Source organism: Lutra lutra, chromosome 1, assembly GCF_902655055.1.
Source record: "Lutra lutra chromosome 1, mLutLut1.2, whole genome shotgun sequence".
Taxonomy (NCBI): Eukaryota; Metazoa; Chordata; class Mammalia; order Carnivora; family Mustelidae; genus Lutra; species Lutra lutra.
The window spans coordinates 47752461-47778061 of record NC_062278.1 but is presented as its reverse complement, the minus strand read 5'-3'; the positions used below and the strand labels follow the sequence as shown (position 1 = coordinate 47778061).

Sequence of the window (25601 nt, the reverse complement as noted above, 5' to 3'; positions counted from 1 at the left end):
ATTTATTTCCTCAGTAGTATGACCACAGACCCGACTAACCCAACTCAAATAATCATAAATTAAAAATTATGAAACTATACTGTAAGTTTACTGGGGCACCTGGTGGCTCAGTTGATTGAACATGTGACTCTTGCTCATGGGGTCATGAGTTCAATCCTGGCTTAGAGCTTACTCAAAAAAAAAAAAAAGAAAGAAAGAAAGAAAGAGGAAGAAAGGAAGAAAAGAAAAGAAAAGAAAAGAAGTAAGTTTACTGTACATGGAAACAAATTTAAAACTATCCATCTGGGGGCACCTGGGTGGCTCAGTGGGTTAAGCCTCTGCCTTCGGCTCGGGTCATGATCCTAGGGTCCTGGGATCGAGCCCCGCATCGGGCTCTCTGCTCAGGGGGGAGCCTGCTTCCCCTTCTCTCTCTGCCTGCCTCTCTGCCTACTTGTGATCTCTGTCTGTCAAATAAATAAATAAAATCTTAAAAAAATAAAACAAACTATGCATCTGATGATATTTACATACTGGTCTCTTTCTGGTCAACACAGGTACACTCTAATATTTTCAAAAAGAAGAAACTTTTCAAAGCCAAGACAGTTTTAATTAATATATACATATCCACAGGGATGAATTCATCTTTCACCTGCTTTCTCCACTGGGTAAAGTTTTCGAGATACCAAGATGATAATCTTCATAGTTATAAAAATGAATCATAATAGTTATAAAGACATTACAACTGAGCTAATATAGCAACACTGTGGGTTAATCCATGGACACTGAATGGGTCATCTGGCAAATGTTTGCTCTCTCTGTAACGTTCTGGACATGGCACCAGGTACACCAGGGGTGAACAGGACAAGATGCAATCGTTGCCTATCAGATAGAAAGGTATTCCAGATTTTATGCCATCAACCAGAAACAGATATAAAAAGCTGAAAGTGAGTTGTTCCAGTTATGTATATTAGAGACAAGAAGTATTTAAGTTAATAAACAGAGCATCTGGCTAAAGAATTTCAATAATAATTTTCTCTCTAAGGAGTGTACCAAGCTCCCCCAGACGGTAATATACTGGTGATGAGGCACTTTTCTAGAGTCAAAAGACAATGGCTAAAATGCTGAGGACTTGTTCATTTCTGATAAACCAGCGCTACTAGGAGATAACAGCTTGGGCGTAAGCCTTCATGATTAAAATATTATTCTAAGATCATCTACAAAGACCAATACAAAAGAAATTTCTCAGGCATAGGATATTCCCGTAACAAAGAGTCCAAGAATCTTGCACATTTCTACTGAAACTGTATTCTAAAAAGCACACACACCTCCCCTAACAGACCACGTAGACATCAGCCTGTCTGGGAGAAAAAGAGCAGGTATTCAGGAAAAGGCAAGGCCTTTGGATTACTTAAATTTTCACCTCTTTTGACAATCACTGTCTTAGGAAAGATATCAACTGCAACTGATTTGCCTAATTAACATAATTTTTAGTATCTAGTTTCAGATACCACCCAGCCAGAGACTTCGTAGAGCTATCTAGAGGTTCAGTCTGGAGAGGGGCTGAGAACTCAGAGCTAGTGATGCAGAGTTGTATGCATGACAATGAAACTATGAGCATATGGGTTTATTTCAGAGGCTGAGGTCCAGAGCCCAGGGTCCTTTGAGCCTTGCCTCTCTGCATGGATGCCTGTGCCCTGGCCTGGGGTGAGGAAGGAGAAATCACTGATGGTCAATTAACAGAGAGACGTAAAGCTGGCTGAGGGTGAATGTGTGTGCACGTGAGTGTGTATATGAGAGAGAGAGACAGAGGGAGAGGGAGAGAGAAAAAGAACGACAGGGAGAGGAAGTGAGAGACACCAACTGGAAAGCCCATGCCCACTAAGCAATGACTGACTTAATCTCTAATTAAAAATCCCTGGTGGTATCCCATTCTAATGAAAACACAATTCAAGCTCTTTTCCAAGACTTGAAGGCTTCAGATGACTGTCTCCCACCTTGAAACTCTCCTTTTGCACTCCTCTCCATCTACAAGTTCTCCAAACGCCCCCACCCATTCATGCCTCAGGGCCTTTGCAGTTGCTGTTCCCTCCTTCTAGAAAGCTCTTCCTTCTGGTCTTCACTTGACAGCTGCTTCTCATCATTCACATTTCTGTTCAAATACTACTTCCTCTGAGAAGCTCCCTCTCTAGCACAGCCCGAGGTGTATTGCCTTGTATCTGAAAGGTATTTTTTTCATTTATTTGTACCTTGACTATTGACTCTGTTTCCCACAAAAACTAAGGTCTATAAGAGCAGGGGTCTCAGTCTCTCTTGTTCAACAATGCATGCCCTACCCCCCACCCTCCCCCGGCACCTAGAACACCTCCTGGTAGGTAGCAAATACTCAGTAAACCTTAGCTGAAACTCAATTCCTACCTTAAGGATGACTATGCAGAAAGTCACCCAGGATTTACCGCAAAAACCACTCTCTGCTCCCTTGCCACCCCTACCTTCCACCACAGTGACTGCAACCTACAACCACACCAACTCCGGACCAGCTTGCACAACCTATGGCTGGTCGCTTCCCTTTCAATTATCTCCAGCTTCCCTGCCATGTCTTCATCTGGAGGCTTCGTTCTCCTCATCTCCTACAGACCTTTCCATTCCCAACCAGATGAAAGCAGGTCAAGGTTTAAAGAATCCTTCAAAGACCAGCATTACATGTTACTAAGCATACTGTGTCTTAGGTAAAAGGGCAAAAAGAAAGAACATCTTTTCACCCAGCTTTTCAGTGTTCGTGATTAAAAAAAAACAAAAAAAATTCCCAAGGGCTGGGTGCTTTCCTTCCTCTCTTTCCCACTGGTCCAAGAAGAGGAAAGCCCCTCTCCAGTCAGTGCAGAAGGATGAACAGTAAATGGTAAGCTGGCCATCCCCCAACCCTGCGGATGACAAAAAGTCTCCCAGAAGAGGAAACAGGGCCATGGAATAGAGACTCAGTTCCTACTGCTCCTTAACTTGCTTTTACTCTCAAACTCATCCCCAGGATCTTACCCTTTCTGAGCCTGACCGTATGGCAGCCAAGTTCCTGATCAAGTCTAAGACCCCACTGCTTATTCAGTGCTGGTAGTCACCACCTGGAGAAAGAACTCCTGCCACCTCACCATGTGAGGGAACAGTACTTCTGACATCCTAATACAGAACCAGAAATACAGTTTTTTACTAACATGCTGCAATGTCCACCGTATCCTTTGTACACTATACACCAAGCCTGCTCCAAATCAAATACGTTTTTTATTGAAGTATAATTAACATACAGTGTAATAAAAATTTATTTTTATTTTTAACCCATAAAGGAGTCACCTGGAAGTTCTGATGTGTTCTGTTATCCACTGTAGTTAGAATAAACAGCAGAGGTTCACTGAAATTGTGAGAGTAGGGATATGCCCCTGGGTAGGCTTCTTCTAGGAAAGAAGGTTGAGTAGGAACTTCAGGGAAAATATATCCAGAATGAAAAGAATTTTTGCAACACAATGCCTTGGAGATAACATAGCCTCCTGAATTTGGCCAGACACAGCACACCAAAGTGGCACATCAAAAATACAAAGAAGACAGAAGATAACTAATTGATGAAAGTCAGGAGCTATCAGAAGGGAAGGCAAAGTATGCAGACCACCTGTTCAAGTGAGGGGTAATTAAGAAAGTATATTCAGATCAGAAGATATATCCGTTGAGTGTGTACAAGGCAAAGTTGAACGATATGCACAAAGAATGTACACTACAGAGGTTTCCTGGGAGGGTGTAAGGCAGAGGTCAAGCAGACCTTTATGTGATCCATTCTAAGTCACTTATGCTGGGACAATCTTAGGGTTTTTTTTAACTATAAAATGGAGCTAATTATGCCTGTTTCATACAGTTGATGGGAAGATTTAATAAAATAACACACGTGAAAACACCGGGGATCACAGTGCCTGCCATGTGAGCTTTATGTTACTGGAATCAGCTGGAATGTATATTAAATAACTATCTGGCCCCCAACCCTGGATGGAATCGTAGTTTCCACAGAAGCCAAGTGGTAATCTGCATGGCTAGCAGAAGATGTTTATCAGAGATGTATAGAAAATGTGGCATATTTCACCTCTCTCCTACAATATTCCCCATAAGGTGGAACACAGAAGTATCTCCAACAGAAGAAAACAGCTACCACTATGTTCTGGGATGAGATAACTTGAGAATTGCAATTTTCACAAAAGACAGACTTACATTTTAGGGTTTTTGTGTTTTTTTCTTTAACAGTCTTTCAGTGGTATTCTTCTGCCAATTAGTGTCTATTTCTTTCTGAGCCTCAAAGATTTTTATGGATTTGGGGCAGAAGAACAAACTGAGTATTTCCAACAAATATGAAACGTGATCTCATTTTGTTGCATCTTTATAAGGAGACATATAATCTGGGACGGTGACATTCAGGGACTACGGTAAAAATATCACTCCAGGAAAGAAGCTCCACTGAGCAGGGAATGAAGATCTCCTCCTCCATATGAACAATTAAGGAAGACTCACGAAGCCCGACCAGGGTGATACAATCAGTTTTTGAAAACATTTTCTCCTTATAAACCAAAGCTGCCATTATCTCAATTGTCTCTGAGTCGGAGGGCCTGGTGGCTCAGTTGGTTAGGTGTTCTACTATTGATTTTGGCTCAGATCATGATCTCAGGGTCCAGAGATGGAGCCTGGTGTTGGGCTCTGTGCTCAGCAGGGGGTCTGCTTGAAGATTTGTCTCCCTTTGCCTGTCCTCTCCTCCCCCCACTTTCTGTCTCTGAAATGAATAAATCTTTAAAAAACAATAAAATAAAGTGTCTCGAAGGCAACTGGCCTTATTCAGTGACAACAGACTACAAAACAATCTGAGTGTCTCTTTTGCATATCTGGGTGTGAAAAACAGTCCTTGCTGAGAAGAAAAGGAAGCTACACAACCAATTTACAAATGTCAAATCAACTTGTTTTCAAAAGGAAAATAACCTCATACCCTGACCAGATCTTCCCAAATACTGAATATCTCCGTGTAAATAAGACAGTGTCACCGTCTGCAGTTGGGAGAGGAAGTCTGAAGACCGGAAAGTCAAACACCCACACGGTAGCACAGTACACGCAGCCATCAGAAACCTAAACATCAGTGTGAAAACGAGCAGAAGAGCCAAGGAGGGCAAGGAGTTTCTGGCTCTCCTGCAGTCCCTTAACTATCCACCTAATCAGAGTACTCAGATGCATGTGACTTTTTTGAGTTTAGAATCTGCAGTTTTTGTGGTTTCTGATGGCATCCACGGATGTTATTCCTATCCCCTCTCCCACATACAGTTTTTAAATGTTACCTTTTAACAGCAAGCACCACCCCCACCTCCACCCCCACTCCCCGCCCCAACACCTCTCTCCCCACCCCTTCTACTGAAGATCCTGTAAGAAGGTGTTTGGGGTTTGTATTTAGTTTCTAGAAATCGTCTACAGATTTTCTTTTAAGCCAAAATAACAGAAGAAAGAGGCTGAGATCTCCAGAGAACCCTAGAGCAACAGCCTCAAAATGACAAGTCGTTTCTTTTTTACCTTGAAAACTAACGGGAGCCCAAACCTTGCGAGTTTCTCAACCACCGCTCTTTCCCCCAAACTGCCTCGGTGTTTGTTTTGTTAGGTCTAGTTCTACTGTGGCGGGAAGAAGGGTTTGTTGGAAATTTTTCTAAGATAAAAAACGAGAACCTTCCAGATCTCTAGCCCCGGTTCGCGGATAGACCCTTTTACAAAACAAAGGTGAGCAAGGAGCCCCCACCCTTGTCGGCACGCCAGTGCCCAAGCTCCCCCTAAGATTTGAGAAAAACGGGTCCCAAAGCAGATCCTCCCGACTCGCAGCGCCCCTCCTCCCGCCCTGGGGGTCCGAGCGCCCCGCAAGTCCTTTCCGCCCCGGGTGTCCAGTCTCTCCAGCTCCTAAACCAGGAGGCTGAGCGCTCGGACGCTGCCGGGGTCGGAAGAGTGCGCGGAGGGAGCTGTCGGTTCAGCGTGCCCCCCACCCGCGACGCTCAGAGGCTGCACAGATCGCAGGCCGCCCCAACCAGCGTGGGGAACTCGGTCTCCCCGATCCCCAGTCCCCCTCACCCGGGCAATGCAAACGCGCCGGGAAGCCGGCGGGAGAGAGTTACCCTCCAAGGCCCAGGAGCGAAGACTGCAGGGGTGTGCGGGGCTGGGCGGCTGGAGGCCCGCTGCTCTCCGCCCGCCGCCGCTCGCTCCAGCCGGATGCTGCTGCTCCCGAGGCGCCTGCCGCATCGGGCCGCCGAAGCCCAAGGCCGGCGGAAAAAACCGGAGGAAGGTGGCCCGGGTTAGGCTTGGCACGGGCACGATTCCTCCACCGACCAGGCGGGCGAACTGCGGAAAGCGCCGCGGAGAATCGGAGGCGCCCGCCAGCCGGTGCGCTGCCCTCCGCGCCCGGTCTGGATCCCGGGAGACTGCGCCGAGCGCCTCCGGAGCCGCGGGGAAGCTCCTCCTGCTCGCCTACTGGCGCCAGACGCGCGGTGACCACGGCCGCCCCCAAGTTCACGGAGGAAGGTGCAATGCAGAGGGAGACTGAGGGGGGCTCCGCGTCCCCGGAGCAGGGCGGCCGGAAAGCCCGTACCTTTCGGGCTGGGCGGACACCAGCCGCGCGCCCTTCCCGGGCGTCCCGGACAGGAAAATCACCACGAAGGGAGGGCCGGGGAAAAGCAGCGGGTGGCTTCAGGACAAGGTAGGAGGATCGAGTTCCACAGCCAAGAAGACACTCCCATCCCGCCTTGGTTTGTTTGGAAAGCTGCAGCGGGGAAAGTGTGGGGCGGCCAGGGTACTCCCCTTCCCCGCCGGGGTGGCGGGCCGCAGAAAAAAAACACATTTGCTTGGCGCACCGGGACCTTCTGTGACACCAAGTGAGGCAGGCGGTTTGGTACCTAGCAGAAAGGGAGGTGTTCAGAACTCGAGAACTCGAGAATTCCTGGGCTCCGCCTTTCAAGGACAAATGCGTTAGTGCTCTTTGTCTTTTGGAGGAGACGTTACTTTAGGGAGAAGAACGAAGGTGGGACGTGGATTTTTCTTTCTTGTTAAAGTAGCTCTCTTGAGAAAAGCATAAATCAATAATGTCCTCATACTTGGATGGCTCTGAATACTTTTTATATTTCAGTGTTTGTGAAGTAATTCATTGTCTAGCAACATTCAGTTAATAGCTCCAGCCTTTGGACAGTGAACATCGTAATCACATGCCATCAAATGACCCCAGAGAGAAGAGCCACGGACTTGGGTCTAATTCAAAGCGGCAGCGTGTCACCGCACTGAAATAAAGTCCTTCATCTGTGCTGGCCCTTCTGGTATTTGTGTTAATTTTAACAACAGCCCTGGGAGACAACACTTGTTATTATCCCGGTTTTACCAATCAAAAAACTTGAGTGTTCAGAAAATGCCTATCTCCTTCCTTTTCCACAAATTGCCTTTGAAGTAACCCACACAAATTTTGAAATTTTGAAGGTCACTCCGGATACATCAGAGTAGTGAATGATGTTTGGGAAATTTGCCCACCTAGGTCAATTTTCCTTGAGGTTGCTTTGCTCTTTTTAGTTTTTCCTGAGTTCCTTATTATCCTTCTTTTGTTCACGATCTTCAGAATTAAACCAGTATTATACCTCATTCACTCAGTCCTTAGGATTTTTGGATCTGCAAAGTCATGTGCTAAGGGGACAGGTCATCTGCTATTCTTAGGTAGAATTTGTGCTGCCTTATAGGAGTGGCCAAAAAGACACTGTTCACCCTAACCTCATTCAAATTCCACCTCCTCCACTGGCATGCCTTGTGACCTTGAGCATGTGCCTTAGCCTCAGTGTACTTCCTTTGTGCCACCTGTAAAAGAGAGATAAAACAACCTATCTTCAGGGGTTGTTAGGATTTAAATAGACGATGATCTAAAGAATGCTTGGCCCAGTGCTTGGTACAAAAACCATCAATTCCAGAAATAAGACCAGTCACTGTCCAACATTGAGTCAATTACTGCCTGTGCATCATATCTGTTCCTCCTTTCCATCCTGCAAGCAAGAAGAATCTCATTCTAGAAATGAAGAAATATAGTCTGGAGATTAAGAAATGTGCCCAAGGTCATTCTGTCTACATTGAAGCTGCGACTCAAATGAAAGTGCCTGAAACCAAGATCAGTTTTCTTTCCAGAAGAGCTCATGTCTATGTCATTTTGTGGGCAGGGACCTTTGAGCTGTGTAACATTAATTTTTTTTCAAATGCAGGATATATCATTGTATGGGCACATGATTGCAACTATGCAAAAATTTTGAATTCCTGTGGGAGATGATAAAGAATTAAGCAGAGTAATGGGATTATAGGGTTTTAGCTCTCTCTGGGATAGTGTTTTTGGCAATTGTTTTGGGGAAAATGTTTTCACCATAAATAAATGTAATTTAGCCTTTGTATAAAAGGTGTATTCTAATAAAGTTAGAGGGGAAGGACCAGGAAGGAGGAGAGGACTCTTGGAAGATGCAAATTCTTTTAATGGTCCCCAAATCATAATATATTTAGGCAGTGTACATACAGGTTTGGCCAAGTTTGCTAGGTTTCTTTTGTGCTTATGGATGCTACAATCTCTTTGTTAAAATCACATTGTTCCATAGGATATGGCCTCTGTGTCCCTAGGGACAAGTAAAAGTCAGGTTTTCCACACCACCCTGGGATGCCATTCAGCACAGCATAGAGGGTAAGGTTAAAGAAAATAGTACTTCTTTCTCAATCCCAATGTAGGTCCTGCCAAAAGAACAAACCCCTGAAGATAGATTATATTATATCAGTTTTACAGGTGACCTGTCCTATCCCAAGAAAAGGCTTTTCTGGCATGATCGATGTAGGACTACTTCATATAGAGGAGACCTGCTCAAAGTGGTAGGTTCTCCACCGGACCATCACCTCTGGTAAACCCCAGGACCAGTGAGAGAGCTGGAAAATGACAAGAGGCCACTTTCTCACAATATCCCCTTCTAAGTTAATAACAAAAAGAAATTTCCTTTTTTCTAACATTTCTCAAGGCTGAGGTTCTCCAGTTTTAAATAGTATCTGGCCCAAGACTGAGTTTGACCAAGGTCATCATCTCTGCACCCCATTGTTCCTCCACTTCTAGGGGAAGATCCTGCCAGCCTAGCCTTCTGGGTGTCTTGGGGTTTTATCTACTGTAAGCAATTATTTAAAGAACAGGTGCATCTCAAAAAGAGTAAGCCACAGGGTGGAGGCAGTGTCTCTCCTCACTTAGAGCTCTGCCTCTGCCTGCAGCGTGGGAAAACTGTTTTCTTTCACAGAAGGCAGCTCACTCTGTTGAGCAACGCCTTAACTTCTCCAAAGCAGAGCAGGCCTCAGCCCCGTATTTGCATATGAAAATAACCATTGTGTTGATTTCCTCAATACCGCTGGAGCTCGAAAAAAGAGTGCAGGTCTCTCTGGAAGCTTCTTTGCAACTTTCATCAACAGTAGCATCTCCTTATTCTACTAGTCCTGTCAAGATTTCAGAGCTCTTAGCAGCCCAGTCTCAGGAACTGTATTTGCTCTCCTTCCACAAACTGGAGGATGAGGGGAAGTGAGAGGATGGACCTGGGGTTCAGTGTGTTCTAAGCACAGGAACATATAAAATATCTGTATGCTGGAAGCCATAATTAAGACCACTTCAGTGTTTTGTTAAAAGCGTTAATATTCAGAACATGTCAAGAGTTCCTATGGATCTGTAAAAAAAAAAGATACCCCATTTAAAAATAGGACATGGGTCATAAGCAAGCAATTTATGGAAGAAATACAAATAGTCCACAGACAGGTGAATTGATTTTCTTGTCTTTTTATACTAACATTGTTTAAGAAAACGTAGATAATAATGAGAAATCAGACTGGCAAAAATTAAGGTTAATGAGCTTAATGTATTTCATCAAGGTGTCAGGGAAACTATTCAAGAAGTATGAAATCGAACTTCCTTTGTAGAGGGCAATTGGTGATTGCTATCAAATTTACAAGGTTGTTATGAGTTTGAATTTCAAAACCCGAATTAAAGTTCTTTACCTTTCCTCCTTAGATGACAGTTTGGCCTCAAGCCAAGCAGAGGAGGAAAGAGGTGTGGGAAGGAGGAAGGGGTGGGAAAAGACAGAGGCTCTCTTAGCTGACTCCTGGTTACCTGGTCCAGAAGAGGGCAGGCAACCCTTCTGGTTACCCAGCAGGTCCCTGAACAAACCCCAGATGGTAGGGCACCTCCTAGGGTTGGATGGGGGCAGTCTGCAAACCTCTGCCTCCTGGAGCACCTTACTCAGAGAACTTCCGCAATCATGAGAAGTGTTGGAAACCGGGACCACTGTCCTAGCTGATGGGCACACTCCCACTCCCGGGAGAGGAGGGAGATGTCCCTCCCTCCCCCAACTGTGGAGATGCTCTGCTAATTTCTGCTCCAGTCCCATGACTGATAATTCTGTCAAAATATTACAGGTACCTTCCCTTGGGGCACTCAGCCCACTGATTCACATTTTTAGCTAGCCCCCTTGTCTCTCATCACAGCTGGATTAGAGCTGAATGAACTTCCACTGTTTCATTTCAGGAGGTTTTTATAGGATGGATCCGGAAAAGTGGAAATCCTGGGCAAAGCATACATCAGCCCACACTCAGATGAGTTTCTGCTTGATCTTTTCATGTTCAAAAGTTCACACTCTAAACAAACAAACCAAACAAAAACAAAAACAAAACAAAACTATTTTCAGTAGCACTCCTAAAGCAGGGTGCAAGTGGAGTCATTACAGTGAGCTGGGAATGATAAAGGGGCTTCTCGTGGCTTCCCCAGCTCCAATCTGCTATAAATGCTTGTCACCTTCAAACCAGCAAATCCATCTTTTAGGACTTGATCTGTAGAAATAATCACATATAAATACAAAAACATGAATAGGGGTGGGCATAGTGGCATTGCTTATAATGTTTAAAAGCAAGAAAATAGTGCCCAGGAATAGAGTGACTAATTGGATTGTGGTATATCCTAACCATGAATGCAGCCGTTGCAAAGCTATTATAAATGTGTATATACATTCAATTCACTGATGCGTGATGTGTAGCAGCTGCACTACACTGGCTTTGGAAATTCTACATTCAGAAATTATATGTTGAATGTACGTATGGTATGTCATAGGTATTATGATTCATTAATATCAAGCAGGAAAAAATAAAGGACCACTAATATGTGTGTATATATTTGTGAATCCATAGGGAGCGTGGACAGATTTCTTCTAGAGAGTGGAATTATAGAGGCAGAGAGAGAAAGTGGAGGAAGATTTTTGCTTTTTATTCTAAATATTTCTGATAAGTTGAGCTTTTTACAATGTACATGAATAACTTCTGTAATTAAAAGAAGATGCCAACAAGGGAGTTATTTTTATGTGTTTGAGGAAAGAGATTAAAAATCCCAGATAAAAATGTGTCCATGTTGAGGCATAAATCTGAGCTCTCTCCCTTGGTGGTTCCCTGTGTACTCTCCATTCTATACAATGCATTTTCGCCCCCAATCAACAGAGACCAAAATAGAAATATCAGGTGAACACAAAACAAAACCTCAAGGCCACACTGACAGAAGAAGAAGAAAACCTATATGAGTCTTGTTTTTATTTTGCTGGGAAAAAAACTAAACATAAAAGGAGCATGAAGAAAAAGGTTAATACGTTTGATTTCATGAAAATATAGACCTTCCAAATGGCAAAATACACAGACGTACAAAGACAAGCTGCGTAAAAGTATTTGCAACAATTTGCAACGTGGCTAATGGTTAATTTTCTTACTTTACCAAGAACTCCTAGGGGAAAAACAAACAAACAAGAATTTAATGGAAAAATAGATAAACTACATGGACAAGCAGCTCTCTGAAGAGAAAAATAAAACCTATATTCCTTATGTATGTCTGCTTTGTGCCATGCACTAATCTAAGCAGTGAAGGAAACGTAATTCCTGTTCCCGTGTAGCTTACATTCTAGTAAATTTGAGGGGTCTTGACTGCACTTATTGAATTTGCGTACTCTAATACAGAAATCCCACCAATAGAAACTCCTGTTACAGATATCCTTGCACAGTTATATAAAGTTGTACATAAGAATTGCCTGAGAGGGGCAGCTGGGTGGCTCAGTCTTTAAGCGTCTGCCTTCAGCTCAGGTCATGATCCCAGGGTTCTGGAATCAAGCCCTACATCTGGCCGCCTGCTTGGCAGGAGCCTGCTTCTCCCTCTCGCACTCCCCCTGCTTGTGTTCCCACTCTCACTCTCTCTCTCTCTGTCAAATAAATAAATAAAATCTTTAAAAAAAGAAAAAGAATTGCCTTATAAATGTTGCTTACAATGACTGGAATGACTCAAATAGCTTTAGTAAAGATTGGAATTATAGGGTACACATATACTATAGAATTCTGTAGAATCTCTAAAACCATGAGCTAGTCTTCTACCTAATGACTTGGAATAATGTCCAAGATATTATTAAATTTAAGTATCACACTGCCTAGTAGGATTCTGATATCGTTAAATATGTTTTGAAGAACTAGAAATAACGATAGTTATAATACAGCTGACATTAGTGCACAAGGTTTCTGAAGGAATACACATAAGCTGTGAATATTAGCTGTCACTGGAGGATTTTTCTTTCTAAATTATACAATACCAAATGTTTGATTTTTCACTATTTATTTTTAACTGAAAAAAGGGAGAATTTTTCAACCATTTTGTGCTTTAGGAATTTTTACATGTGGTTGCTTAGAGACACATACCAAATTGAGTTTTACTTCTTGGGGAGTTGGGGGAGTGGTCAGTGGTTTTTCTGAGAGGTAATGACAAAAGCTTTGATATAAATGGGTGATTATGTACCATTTCCATCAGAACCTTGATTGTGACCATGTTTTGGGTTTCTGTTATTCTCAACCTCAGAATTAAAGGAACTTGTCTATTCCCAAACTTGTAGGAGATTATCACATCACCAAAGGATATTAAAAGACAGTGACTTGCCAAGTAGAGAGATACCACTGGGACACAAAGTTGCTTCTGGAAAGTTCACTAAGAACCACTGCCCATGTATACCTAAGAATTCTCCCAACCTTCTGCCATTGTACCTGAAGATAAGATCAGGAGACACCAAGTGCAAAGGGGAAGAAAGAAGGCAAGATGGAAGCCACTAGATAAGCTCAAATGTGAGCTCATATTTATTATACTCCTTCCAGATGCTAGGTGATTTTATAAATTATATTGTTTAACTACACACAGCAACCCTGTAAGCTGAGATGATGGACTCAGCAAAACTACATAATTTGTCCAAGGGCCAGAACTTTTACATCTCTAACCTAGAATTTGGACCCAGGTTGAACTCCAAGGCTCTCTTTTCACATCTGTGACATTGTGCCTTTCTATTCAAAAGATGAAGGATATGAGAAAATTAATGACCATTATGCTAGAGTATGAGATTTCATAAAAACTTACAACCTTGGTTAACTGAATGAGAATCCTGTGAAACCTTCATTAGCTTTTTGTGTATGGGAATCAAGATGTCAACTGACATGGTATGGTGGTCATTTCTAGTTCCCATTGTACCAGTTCTCCAAACCAGAATATCTTCTCCATGGATACATAGACTATAGATTACTGAAACCTTTCTTCAAGACCCTAGTCATCATTTCTCGTGCCTGAGTATACTCTCTTTCACACCTGAAATTGCTTTGGGGGATAGATCCCATTTTTAGGGTAATTATAGTAGCAGAAACATTAACTGTAATGGCATCAGGGTTATCACAAGGAAAGCATGTTTGGCAGCTTCCCAGGAGCCCGCAAGTCCTGTACTCTTCAGTACTCATTTCAATTCCCCACCCTGAACAGCTTATTCTACTATAGGCCATTATGAATACAAGAGAATCAGTATCAGTAATAAAGAGTTCTAGATATAGGAACAACCAGGAACATCTGAAATAAAGGTAAAATGAAGGATTCAAACTGACCATTGTTTCCTAGGGGTCAAACTAGTCATCAATTTTTGTCTTACAATTTTTACAATATGACTTAACTATATCTCCTGGTAAGCTTCCAAATTTATTTTTCTGCACTTGGGGGCCATATTGGTAGCAGTTTTTCCAAATCCTGCACAGGACTGCTAATTATTGTCAGCATATTAGCCACACGGCAAGACACTAACCCAGCAGCTATCCGAAGTGCTTCAAACATGGTAAATATAAATAACTTTAATCTTTATCATCATTTAGTATAAAATCAAGGGTTTCTGAATCCTACCTAAGGGACTGAAGGGAAGCACCTAATTTTGTTTTTGCTTAAAGAGAGAGATGGGAGTAGGCAGGACTTAACTGTAAGTCTCTGTGCTTATCACATGATAAATTCATGCCATTTTAACCAAGTCATCTAGTTTGTAGATTTGGATCCACCAAATTTTGTATAGTTGATGAAAGTTTTACCGGCTATAGATTAAAAAGCTGAAAACCATTGAATCTTCCTAGGGCCTTTAGAGTTAAGAGTCCCGCCATGGAGAATCTCTCAGACAAAATGTTAATCCATAGGCTGGAAAACCATAAAATTCCAATACTAAATATTTGGAAGTTCTCCCTAAATTTTATTTAACAGAGGCAATTCGTAAATTCATTTGTACATGACTTCAGAAAATGTGCACATGCCATGCCGTTCAGGGGAACACACTTATTCTGGATCTGGATCTCTCAAGGGTTCACTCATCATTTCCAGGAAGGGACTTGGGAGTCCTCTACTGCTAGCTCTGACTACTTTAATTCTGGGTCTTGAATCTCTCGCTGCTTGCTAAGCATTCAGTTCAATGTGTATTTGTCAGCACCTGCTGCATGCAGAGTATTTCACAAAAAGCAGGGCCAACAAATCCAAAGCCACATTTTTAGTCTTCCACTCTGACCAGCTTTTTCTTTTCACTTACTCTTCTTTATTACTGATAATGCTTTTCCTCTCCCTTACCACTTTTAAAACCTTGGAGTTATCCTTGATCATCTTTTTTTTTTTTTTAAGATTTTATTTATTTATTTATTTGACAGAGAGAGACACACAGAGAGAGGGAGCACAAGCAGGGGGAGTCGGAGAGGGAGAAGCCAGCTCCCCACAAAGCAGGAAGCCTGATGTGGGGCTCGATCCCAAGACCCCAAGATCATAACCTGAGCCAAAGGCAGCCACCTAATGACTGAGCCACCCAGGCACCCTCTTGATCTCCTCCTTTTTCTCCATCTTACCTGAACTTCATCCTTCATGTCCTTAACACAGTCCACATTCAGTCATTAAATAAATAACTTGCTTGTTACCTGCCTAGCACCTGCTGTAGGTGCTAGGAATAGTTTGCCAGTGGGGAAAACAGGCAAACATTTTTGTGCTCCTGGAGCTTAGTCCTGCAAGAATCTTCATATGTCTCTTGTTGAGCTCTTCATCTTGATTTCTGTTGAAATGCTTCCCTCTTTTTCTCACTGCCTCTCTGCTTCCCCAGGGAGGCAGGAAGGAGCCTGCCTCCCTGACCCTTTATCCCACTAGAATGAAAGACACATTGGACTCCACCCTCTCTGTCAGTCTTCTGAAAAGCAACAATAGCCCAAGCTGAGATGTCTTCTAAGATCTGTTAATTTCTAAATCTGTAACAGAAAAGTCATTGAGCCAACAGAACCCCAAAACTTGGTTATCTTCTTGGGGTGGAGGAGGGATATTTATAGCAGGAATTGGGTCGGCCGTGGGGGTGGGGGGATGTAAGAGGTTTCAGGGGATTCCATGGGGGGTCTGTGAGAGGATGTAAGAGGTTTAAGACAAAGTCTTACTAAAGGTTCTCTAACAACACAAGGCAGAGTGTGGCAGCCCCCAAATGAATGAAGGCCTAGGCAAATGTGAGAGGGCTGGTGAAACAGTAACATCTATGGAGCTCTAAGGAGGGGCTTTGTGTTCATTATCCCATTTCATTGTAACAAACCCAGGAGTTCAGTATTACTGAAACAGTATGAAGGAAACGAAAACAGAAATAAAACCAAATTCATACCTAGGTCTGAGTGAGTCCAGAGCCCGGGTACATACCTTCCCTTGGCAGAGGGAAAGGGATCTAATGCTTTTGTTTAGAAATCTCTCAATTAACTCTGACATAGATGGGGGGAAAAAGAGAGAGAGGGAGAGGGAGAACAGATATAACATAATTCCCAAGTTTCTGGATGTTGATAAAGTAGTGATCTATTTGTCTTTTTTTTTTTAATTTTCAAACTAAACTTTAACATTACATTAACATTTCTATTTTTCCATAGTTGAAACTATGCTCTTCTGTCCTTAAAAATAAAGACCCATCCAGGAGTGGCCTAACAAGTACAGAGTCTGATGCAGCCTTCCGTGGGCCTTCCTAGTTCCTCTCTTTACGAATACTATTTCACAATGGATTAAATACTTGCTTTTGGAATTTACTGGCCTTTCCCAAACTGTGTTCTTTTGGGAGATACTAGTCTGAATTTAGAGAACAAAGGATTCCTAGACAAGTGAGAAGAATTATAACCCCACCTAAAGCCACACACAATACCTACTAGCATTTTTAAGACAACAAGTGTTTAACTTTGGTTAATGGTTAAACAAATTTTAATGAGCTTGTTTTTGTGGGGGAAAGACTCTTTCCTTCAGTATTCTAATTTACTTTTTCTCCATCTCCCTAAACCAGTTACAACAAGAAACAAAATTGCTGCATATTTGATTCTCTGCATATCCAGTTAGAAAACCAAGGGCTGGGATCCTTTCATGAAATCAACCATGAATATAAAAGCTTGAACATGAGAAATATGCCTGGAAAAAAATTACATGGCAAACTTGCAGGTGACAGATTTATTATAAAATCACCACCATATTGCTCTTGGAAGCATACAGTTATCAGCCTTACTTAATATTTTATTGTGTAAGTAATTAATATGATTTGTCATCATTATAAACTGTGTTTTAGTTCAGACATAATAAAATGAATCCTGATCAAAATTCAGGTTAATTTGAAATAACTTTGCATTTTTTTTGCTAGCTGGCTTTACTTCATCTCTGCAGAAATAGCTTGCACAATCTAAATGCTCTAATGTCAAATATTTTACAATAACATAGTACAACAGAAATTCCTTTATCACCGACCCGTGTCTACTTATTTCCAGCAAAATGTTATGATCAGGGGTGCCTGGGTGGCTCAGTGGGTTAAACCCTCTGCCTTTAGCTAGGGTCATGATCCCAGGGTCCTGGGATCGAGCCCCGCATCGGGCTCTCTGCTTGGCAGGGAGCCTGCTTCTCTTCCTCTCTCTCTGCCTGCCTCTCTGCCTACTTGTGATTTCTGTCTGTCAAATAAATAAGTAAAATCTTTAAAAAAAAAAAGTTACGATCATGTTGGTAGTGGAATTGGAATTTGATCAGTACATCGTACTTTAAGGTTGACTCATTCATTTAGTTTATTGAGAACCCACCAAATGCCCAACACAGTAGTCTTAGAGGGTTCCGACATGCAGAATTCTAGATATCGGAGTTCTGGCCTTGAGAAGTGATACAAGGGAGATAGGCATTCAGACTATAGGTGTTTACTGAGATTATGTTTGTGTCCTGCACTGGTGAGGTTCAAAGAAAACAGTGGGGGAGCTGACAGATTGCCTGCCGTAATGATGCTTGCAGACTAGCAGACTTGTGAACAGATACTATTTCTTATGATATTGTAACTGTTAGCGGTAGAAACTAGAGAAGACTAATGGGACCATCTTGAAAGGTGACATTTGTGATTTCCTCTACGCAGAAAATAATCTTCCTCGCTTATTTTTTTTTCCTTAGGGATTTTCCTTTCTTAGGGTTACCTTAGCTTAAAATGGAATAAACATATACTCAGAATTTGCCAGAAGAAAATTTCTACCCAAGGATTCTTAGCCACTGAGATGTGAGTGACTTTTCTGAAAAGGTCTTTAGATGTCTGACACTCTGACCCTGATTACCCTAATATAGCTCCAAGCCCTAATGCACATTACGGGGCACTGTCCCAGGGTTTCTGACTCCGTAGAACTAGCATGTGGCTCAAGAACTTTGATTTCTAACAGGCCCCCAGAAGTCACTGATGCTGCCAATCCAGGGACCACGCCCTTTAAGAAGCATGATTTAGGGAATTAAATATACCAACTTCCCAAGTAAAACTCATTATTAAAGGACTGTGAGGCAGATAATAGCTCTGTTTCACAGGAGGAAGAACATGGCATATGTGATTTATAAAATCCAAATTTAAGTAGGTAGGCAAAACTAAGTAAAATAATAAATATTTCATATCCTAAATGCAATGATTATCTTGAAGTTAGAAACTTCCTTCTATCACTCATTTTCCAGATTTGAAATACTCTGAAGTTGGGATACTTTATGATTCGATTGGAAATAACTCTTCTTTTCCTCTCCTGTAGAGGTTTTAGAAATTTAGAATTTAAAAAAAATATATGTCCAGATAAGTAGCTAATGTTGTTAGACCTTGTGATTAGAAGGCAGCCCTACAGACGGGGGGACTGTGTCATTTCCTGGGAATGAGCCTCTTGGGAGACAAACCTCTAACGGAGCAGCAGCCGCAGCAGGCACTAGGAGGGTGATGACAATCCAGAGGAGCTGGTGACATGAGAGGACAGGCATCCAGATGCGTTAAAGAAGAACATGAAAATGAAGAGAATCTATGTTTTCATCTACTTGCAGTCTGAAAGTCCAACGTGCCTACTATCAAAAGGACTATACCAATAGGCTGAGTTATCAGTAGAAACAAAATAACCACATCAAGAAAAGTATCTGTGCTCAATTTTTTTTTTGCCTGTGCCCCCAACTGCTAAAGTTTGTTACGGTAAAGTATACTTTATTGGCTTGACAAAATACAAATTCATTTTCCTACAGTTCTGGAGGCCAGAAGTCTGAAACCAATTTGTCAGCAAGGCTGGGTTCCTTCTGGAGGCTGGAGGGGAGGTCCGTTTTCTTGCTTTTTCCAGATTCTGGAGGCCTGTGTTCACTGGCTTATGGATGTCCCTTCCTCCATTTTCAAGGCCTACAAGGTAGCATCTTCAGATTTCTCCAACTGCAATGCCTGCTTCTCTCAACACATGCCCTTTCTGCCTCTGACCCCCCATGTCTTCCTCTTTTAGGGAACTTGGGGCCTTGGGTCTGCCTGGATAGTCTCCCCATCTCAAAATCTTTAATTTAATCATGTCTGTAAAGTTTCTCTTGCTATTCAATGTGGCATATTCATAATTTCAGGGCTTTCGTATATATACATCTTTTCTGGGGGGGGGTGGTATTATTTGACTTCCCACCTATGTCGTTTATTTTTTCTGGTCAAAAAACACTTGCAGTAGTGTTTTCAATATGAGGCGTTACAGTCTCAGGAAGAAATTAATAAATGGCGTTATGTAGAAGAAGATGACTATGGATCATTCATTCACTCAGCAAATATCTGTGTTCACGATGTGCCAGGCACAGGGCAAGGAGCAGTCTGCAGATATAGAAGAGACTGTAGGAGGCTGTGGAGCGCGGTGCTTATGAGCCAGGACCCTGAACTCTTCATCTGATTTTGAACCCTGGCCTCACCATTTAGACACTGTGTGATCTAAGCAAGTTAGTTAATTTCTCGATGCCTCAATTTTGTCCCTTCTGAAATTGAGGCAGAATTAGAACTGTCCCATGGGGCTCTTATGAAGATTCAGTGAGATTCTGGATAAGGCCGCGGGCACACTGGCCGGCGTGTCAAGTTCCATAAATATTGATGTTGAGGGGGGAGACCGAGAGGACAGTGACTAGAGCGCATGGAATATGTAATGGTCACGGAGAACTTGGAAAGGTTTTCCAGAGTCGGGTCTTAAAAGTTCAGTTTCTTATAGTTAGCTGGGGAGAAATGAGGGACACGCAGTGAGAAGACACAGTGAAGGATTGGAAACCATGAGGGATGGCCGAGGAGCCTGAGGGTGTGAGCTGGAGTCACATGAGGACTGTATTTTGATATTATGCTTGGGCAGCCTGCACAGCAAAAGAAGTTAGACTTACTTTACTTCTATCCAGAAGAAAGTATCCAAGCCCAAGTGGAAATGGCAAAAACATTCATCTCCATACTGGAAAAAAAAAACTTGTGAATAATAAGTTCCTTTTTTCCCCCTGAAGGTGATATAATCTTTTCTCTGTGCACCACTGGCTGTCAAAATACACTGTCTTGTTTTGTTTTGTTTTTAAGATTTTTATTTATTTATTTGAGAGAGAGAGAGCAGGGGGAGGGGCAGAGGGAGAGAGGGACAGAGCATTTTAAGCAGACTGTCTACTGAGCATGGAGCCCAGCCCTGGGCTCAATCTCATGGCACTGAGGTCATGACCTAAGCTGAGATCAAGAGTCAGACGTTTAACTGCCTACACCACCCAGGCGCCCCTATATTGTCTTCTTTATAGGGTGGTCTGTAGTACATCCATTTTCTTCTGTACCCTTGTCAATAGAAACCCAAGTATTTTCAGGAATCAGTGGGCCATAAACTTTAGGGGAGGCTGGGCTTCTCCCCAGCCCTAGGGGTGTAAACCAGAATTGGTCTGAGCCAAGCGTGGTTAACCACTGCCTTTGTTGTTATTTAGGTCGGGAACGGGAATTTGCAACCCAATTCTTGCCAGTGAGAGGAGAGGAAGGCCTTTGGTAAAGGCTTCATCTCTTCAAAAGATACATGAGGAAAACGAGTGCCCTCATTTTCTGTTCCAACTGTGAGACATCTTTGTATGAAGATGTGATGCCTGGAAATATGGCCTCCATCTTGAAGTGGGAGAGGACGTACACATGTGAGGACAAAGCTAACATCTGAGGAAGGTAGAGGGAGAATACAGAAAGGGTCTGGATCCTTGATGGGCTGGAAGAACTACTAAATTATCTGACCCTGGAATCATCATGTAGTTTGTCATTTATTATACTAATATGTAATATAGTCAAATATACTCAGTGTTAGAAAAAGCACACATTTTTCCTTCTTCAGCCCAGGAAGCACCCTGCTTATAAAAGTAGCAGCACAGGGGCACCTGGGTGGCTCAGTGGGGTAAGCCTCTGCCTTCAGCTCAGGTCATGATCTCAGGGTCCTGGGATTGAGACCCATATTGGGCTGCCTGCTCAGTGGGGAGCCTGCTTCTCCCTCTCTGCCTCTCTACCTACTTGTGATCCCTCTCTCTGTGTTAAATAATAAAATTAAAAAAAATAAATAAATAAAACTAGCAACACAGACCCCTTGACAATGCAGGCTGTCGGCAGAAAATAACCACAGACTCTCTGTTGGTCTAATCAAAATGCTGACTTTGAGAATGAATTTTGAGTGCAGATTACTGACCTGATTTTCTGGTAGGAGATTCTGTTAGACACATTTTGGGTTCATTTCTATTATCTGTTTATCCTCAATTTTATCTCTTGGATCAAGTCATATCATTAAAGTGCTATATGTACCTTCTAGCCAATTATAGTTAACACTACAGGGTGTCTAGAAATGGAATAGGTTGCCTGCATTAACTAAATCTCTCCCAGAATTAATTTCTGCCTCGGCAAAAATTTCTGATTTCCTGATTTCTAAATTATCTACAATTTTATGATATCAAAATGTGTCAGCACTGCACTGAACTCACTATATATTCACAAACAGATTCTTCTGTTATTGCAAAAATTAAACCAAGAGATAGGGAACTATGTTAACAGCAACAACAAATTATGGAGGCTGCCGGAAAACATGATTTAATAACCGTTCTTCCCTTGTGTGGAAGAGAGAACTGTCCCTGATTTCTGCTAAATGTCCTTTTTGGACCATTTACCCCCAACCCCCTTACAATCTTCTTAGGCTTCTCACTTCATTTCCTCTTCTACCCCCTCCATCTGATCCTCATTTTGAATCAGAATGAGTTGAAACAGTTTGCTGGCCCAGTTTAGGTTCGGGAAAGGGACAGCTCCTCGGAGATAACTGTGACATGCTTTTCTCTTCTCATGCTGCTCCTCTTTATAGATTTTACCGGACCCCTGTCAGCATTTACAGGTGGGGAAAAACAGTTGTTTCATTCTGAGGCACATCTTTGCCAAAGTTTGTTGAGACTATTGATAAAGGACAACGCATTTATAAGAATCCTTTCTTTAAAAACTGGACAGAGCAAGAAAATCTGGTCTGTCATGTCCGAGTCTAGGGAACGATGTCAGTCCAGGCAACCTTTAATTACAACATCTGAAAAGACCAAGTGTTTCCACTTCTCGCAGACCCTTAGAAGGCGATGGTTTCCACAAGTCTGCTGCTAATGTTTCAATCACTTTTATGGTGTTTACAGGTCTACAGTACACAGCCCAGGGATGCCTGGGTGGCTCAGTCAGTTAAGCTTCTGCCTTTGGCTCATATCCTGATCCCAGGGTGCTGGAATCAAGCCCAGGTGGGCTTCTTGCTCAGCGGGGAGCCTGCTTCTCCCTCTGCCTATTCTTCCCCCTGCTTGTGCTCTCTCTCTCTCTGAAAAATAAATAAAATCCTTAAAAAAAAAAAAGCACATAACCCATATTTTCTTATTTTCTACTATTTGTCGATGCTCTGGCATTTGGGCCCCCCTTGACTGGTATAATATTGTAATTTATAATAAGAGACACAGGTTTCCCCCACTATCTGAAAGTGCAGCATTCCTGTGAAAGCCTTTGTAAACTGAAATTTATGTGAAAATATTTTTTGACCATTCCCAAACCCCCAAAATAACCTCTCTTAGACTTTTCCAATACTTTAGGACACATCTTGCTAGCAGGTGCACAAAATAAATAGACACAATGCACAGATGCCAACAGACACAAGTTCAAAGCTATGGCAGCCTGAGGCTGAGATGCTGAGAGCGGGCGCCCCTCTCACTGCTTTGTTTGTGCTGCCTCTGTAAGGGCTCCATGCACAACGAACACCGAACCCTCTTGCCACTAAGTGAAAATCCTCTATAGATTGTGTTCAGTTAGCGAAAACAGGTATGGAGGTACACAACTCCTTCATAAAAGTGAAGTGCCCTAACTCAAACTTTTGAAAAGTGGGGATACTTGTATCTATCAGGGCTGAGCCCCATTTCTGGAACAGAGCTCCTGAAAATCCTTGGAATTTCCTAAGTGTTGAGAGTGACAAAGGTGTCTTTTGTTATATTAATGAGATAACTTGAGGACTGAACCTAAGGAGGGGGCCGGTTGCCAGGGGAACCAACTGTGTGATTAGAGGATTGGAATTTTCAGACTTAGAACGGGACCTCCGAGGACGGGGAGAGGGGCTGGAGATTGAGTCCAGTCATTAATGACCAATGATTGAGTCAATCCTGTCTATGTGGGGAAGCCTCCACAAATCCCTAAAGGATGGGGGTGGGAGAGAGCTTCTGGGTTGGCGAACATGGTAGAGATTTGGGGAGAGGGTGCTCTTGGATTTAGAGGCTCCCTTCCTTTCCCCATACGTTGCCCTATGCATCTCTTCCGTCTGTCTGCTCCTGAACTATATCCTTTTATAATAAGCTGCCAATCTGGTAAGTAAAATGTTCCTGAGTTCTGTGAGTTGCTCTAGCTAATTCATTAAGTCCAAGGAGGGGTCTTTGGACCCTTCAGTCTGTAGCTGGTAGGTCAGCACAGGTGACAAAACTGGATTTGGGATTGGCACGTAAAGTGGGGATGGGGGGGCAGTCTTGTAGGACTCAGCCCTTAACCTGTGAAATCTGAGGCTATCTCCTCTTTATTTGTGCTGATTTTTGTTTGTTTTTAAACCACTTCAAGATAGGACTAGGTAATACCACCTGTCCAATTTATTTTCAAAATGTTTTTAGAGCACAAAGATGTTAACAGACATATACTAGTGCCAGATTAAAAGCTTGAGAGACTCAAGGCTCCCAAATGTTATGAAGTGCATTCTCAACATATAGTTCTATACGGGGTACATGGCTGGTTCAGTCGATTAAACAACCAAGTGTTTGATTTCAGCTTACGTCATGATCTCAGGGTTGTGAGACTGAGCCCTGCCTCTGGCTCTGTGCTCAGTGCAGCTTCTGCTTGAGATTCTCTCTCTCTCTGCCCCTCCCCCCGACTTGCACTCTCCCCTTCTCTCTCTAAAATAAATAAAATCTTTATATGTATATACATATATATAATTCTATATAAAAATAATACTAGGACATAATGTAAGTGGAATGGAGGCCAGAAAGATTCCAATTTTATTTTCACATGATTTCTAGAGTCTAAAAATATAACTATATGTCCACATCTTAAAAAACAATGTTTGCAACCTCTTTTACCAGTGCCCTAAAAATGTGCTTAATCTGCCCGTGGATAATCAGGTTCTAACTGAGCACCTGCTGCAGGAAGCTCTATGCTTCATGCTAGATGATGAAATTGGGTAATGTGACAGTGAATGAGTTATGGTCTTCTTAACTGATTCTTAAGGTCATCAGAAAAGGTTTCTCCAAGGGGGGAAGGAACTTTTAAGTGGATGCCCACCTGTGCTTCTGAGAAAGGAGAACCAAGCTATGGAAAGATCAATGGAAGAAGCAATCCAAGAAGAGGAAGCAAAAGAGAAACAAGATTCTGGAAATCAAGTAACTAGTCAGGGAGACAGACACAACATCAGCTAATTTTAACACAATGTGTTTGTTTCCGGCTGTACTAGCAATGAGAACAGAGTGCTCTGAGAACCCAGAGGAAGGAACGATTAATCAGAGTTGAGAAATGTGCAAGGGCTACGCCAAGCAGGATACATAAAGATGTAGAGAAGCACATGAAGGTTTAAATCCTGCCTTCACCAGAGAGCCATCTCTCGGAAACAGACTGGGACTCCATTCCACATTTGCCCAGTCAGGGTCACTGAGTTGGCTGTCTGGAAATCTGGTTTTTTTTTTTTTTTGGTTTTTTTTTTTAAAGATTTTATTTATTCATTTGACAGAGATCACAAGTAGGCAGAGAGGCAGGCAGAGACAGAGAGAGGAGGACGCAGGCTCCCCGCTGAGCAGAGAACCCGATGTGGGGCTCGATCCCAGGACCCCAGGATCATGACCCGAGCAGAAGGCAGAGGCTTTAGCCCACTGAGCCACCCAGGCGCCCCTGGAAATCTGTTTTTAACAGGCACACACCTGATAGGAAGATGTTTCTTGGAAGCCTCAGTGTGGAATCAGGCCTGGGGGTCAGCCAGATGACCTGGACATGCGGCATATGTGTCACTCTCTTCACCTGTGACGTGAGGATAATAATACAGTGCTCCTCACTGGGCAACTACCAGGATGAAATGAGGTATTTGTACGACCTCATCTATTCTGGCTTTTGTAAGAAAAGTACAGCTTTGCTTGTAACTGAGTCGAAAACAGACCGAGTGGTCCCAGAGTTCACATAGCATAATCCCAGAATCTTACCTTGTAAGAGAAATGACAAGTGGTGAGTTTACAGCTGTCAGGAGAGGCAAGGGAGACCAGAAGAGCAGCAGTCCCGGCGAGAGTGCAAGCCGGTTTCCACTGGGGCAAAAGGACAGTAAACAGCTGCGAAGTTGTCAAAGCTTTGTAGGAAACAGCTGGCTGGGCCTCTCAGTGTTTTTCTTTTCTTTTTTTTTTCTACTTCCTCTTTTCAAATGCAAAT

At 42.7% G+C, this 25601-nt stretch overlaps 1 protein-coding gene and 1 long non-coding RNA gene across 8 annotated transcripts in view; both read right to left on the bottom strand.

The window, feature by feature from the left end:
* Nucleotides 1–6745, bottom strand: part of ST3GAL6 (ST3 beta-galactoside alpha-2,3-sialyltransferase 6) — a 59117-nt gene extending 52372 nt beyond the window's left edge. For 3 of the 6 annotated variants that reach the window (XM_047722872.1, XM_047722921.1, XM_047722913.1), the window contains exon 1: nt 6097–6234. The gene's annotated coding sequence lies outside the window, so the exon portion shown is untranslated. Of the gene's footprint in view, nt 1–1973; nt 2130–6096; nt 6279–6610 lie in introns of those variants that run through there. The other 3 variants (XM_047722879.1, XM_047722890.1, XM_047722897.1) reach the window with 3 other exon arrangements.
* Nucleotides 6746–9825: 3080 nt separating this feature from the next.
* Nucleotides 9826–25515, bottom strand: LOC125096142 (uncharacterized). 2 transcript variants are annotated; one of them, XR_007126085.1, is made up of 3 exons: nt 25382–25515; nt 15244–15575; nt 9826–10878 (listed from the first exon to the last, which is right to left on the bottom strand). It is a non-coding gene; the product is annotated as an uncharacterized LOC125096142 (long non-coding RNA). The 2 variants fall into 2 exon arrangements; XR_007126083.1 differs by lacking the exon at nt 25382–25515 and adding an exon at nt 18566–20280.
* Between the last annotated feature and the right edge of the window lie 86 nt (nt 25516–25601).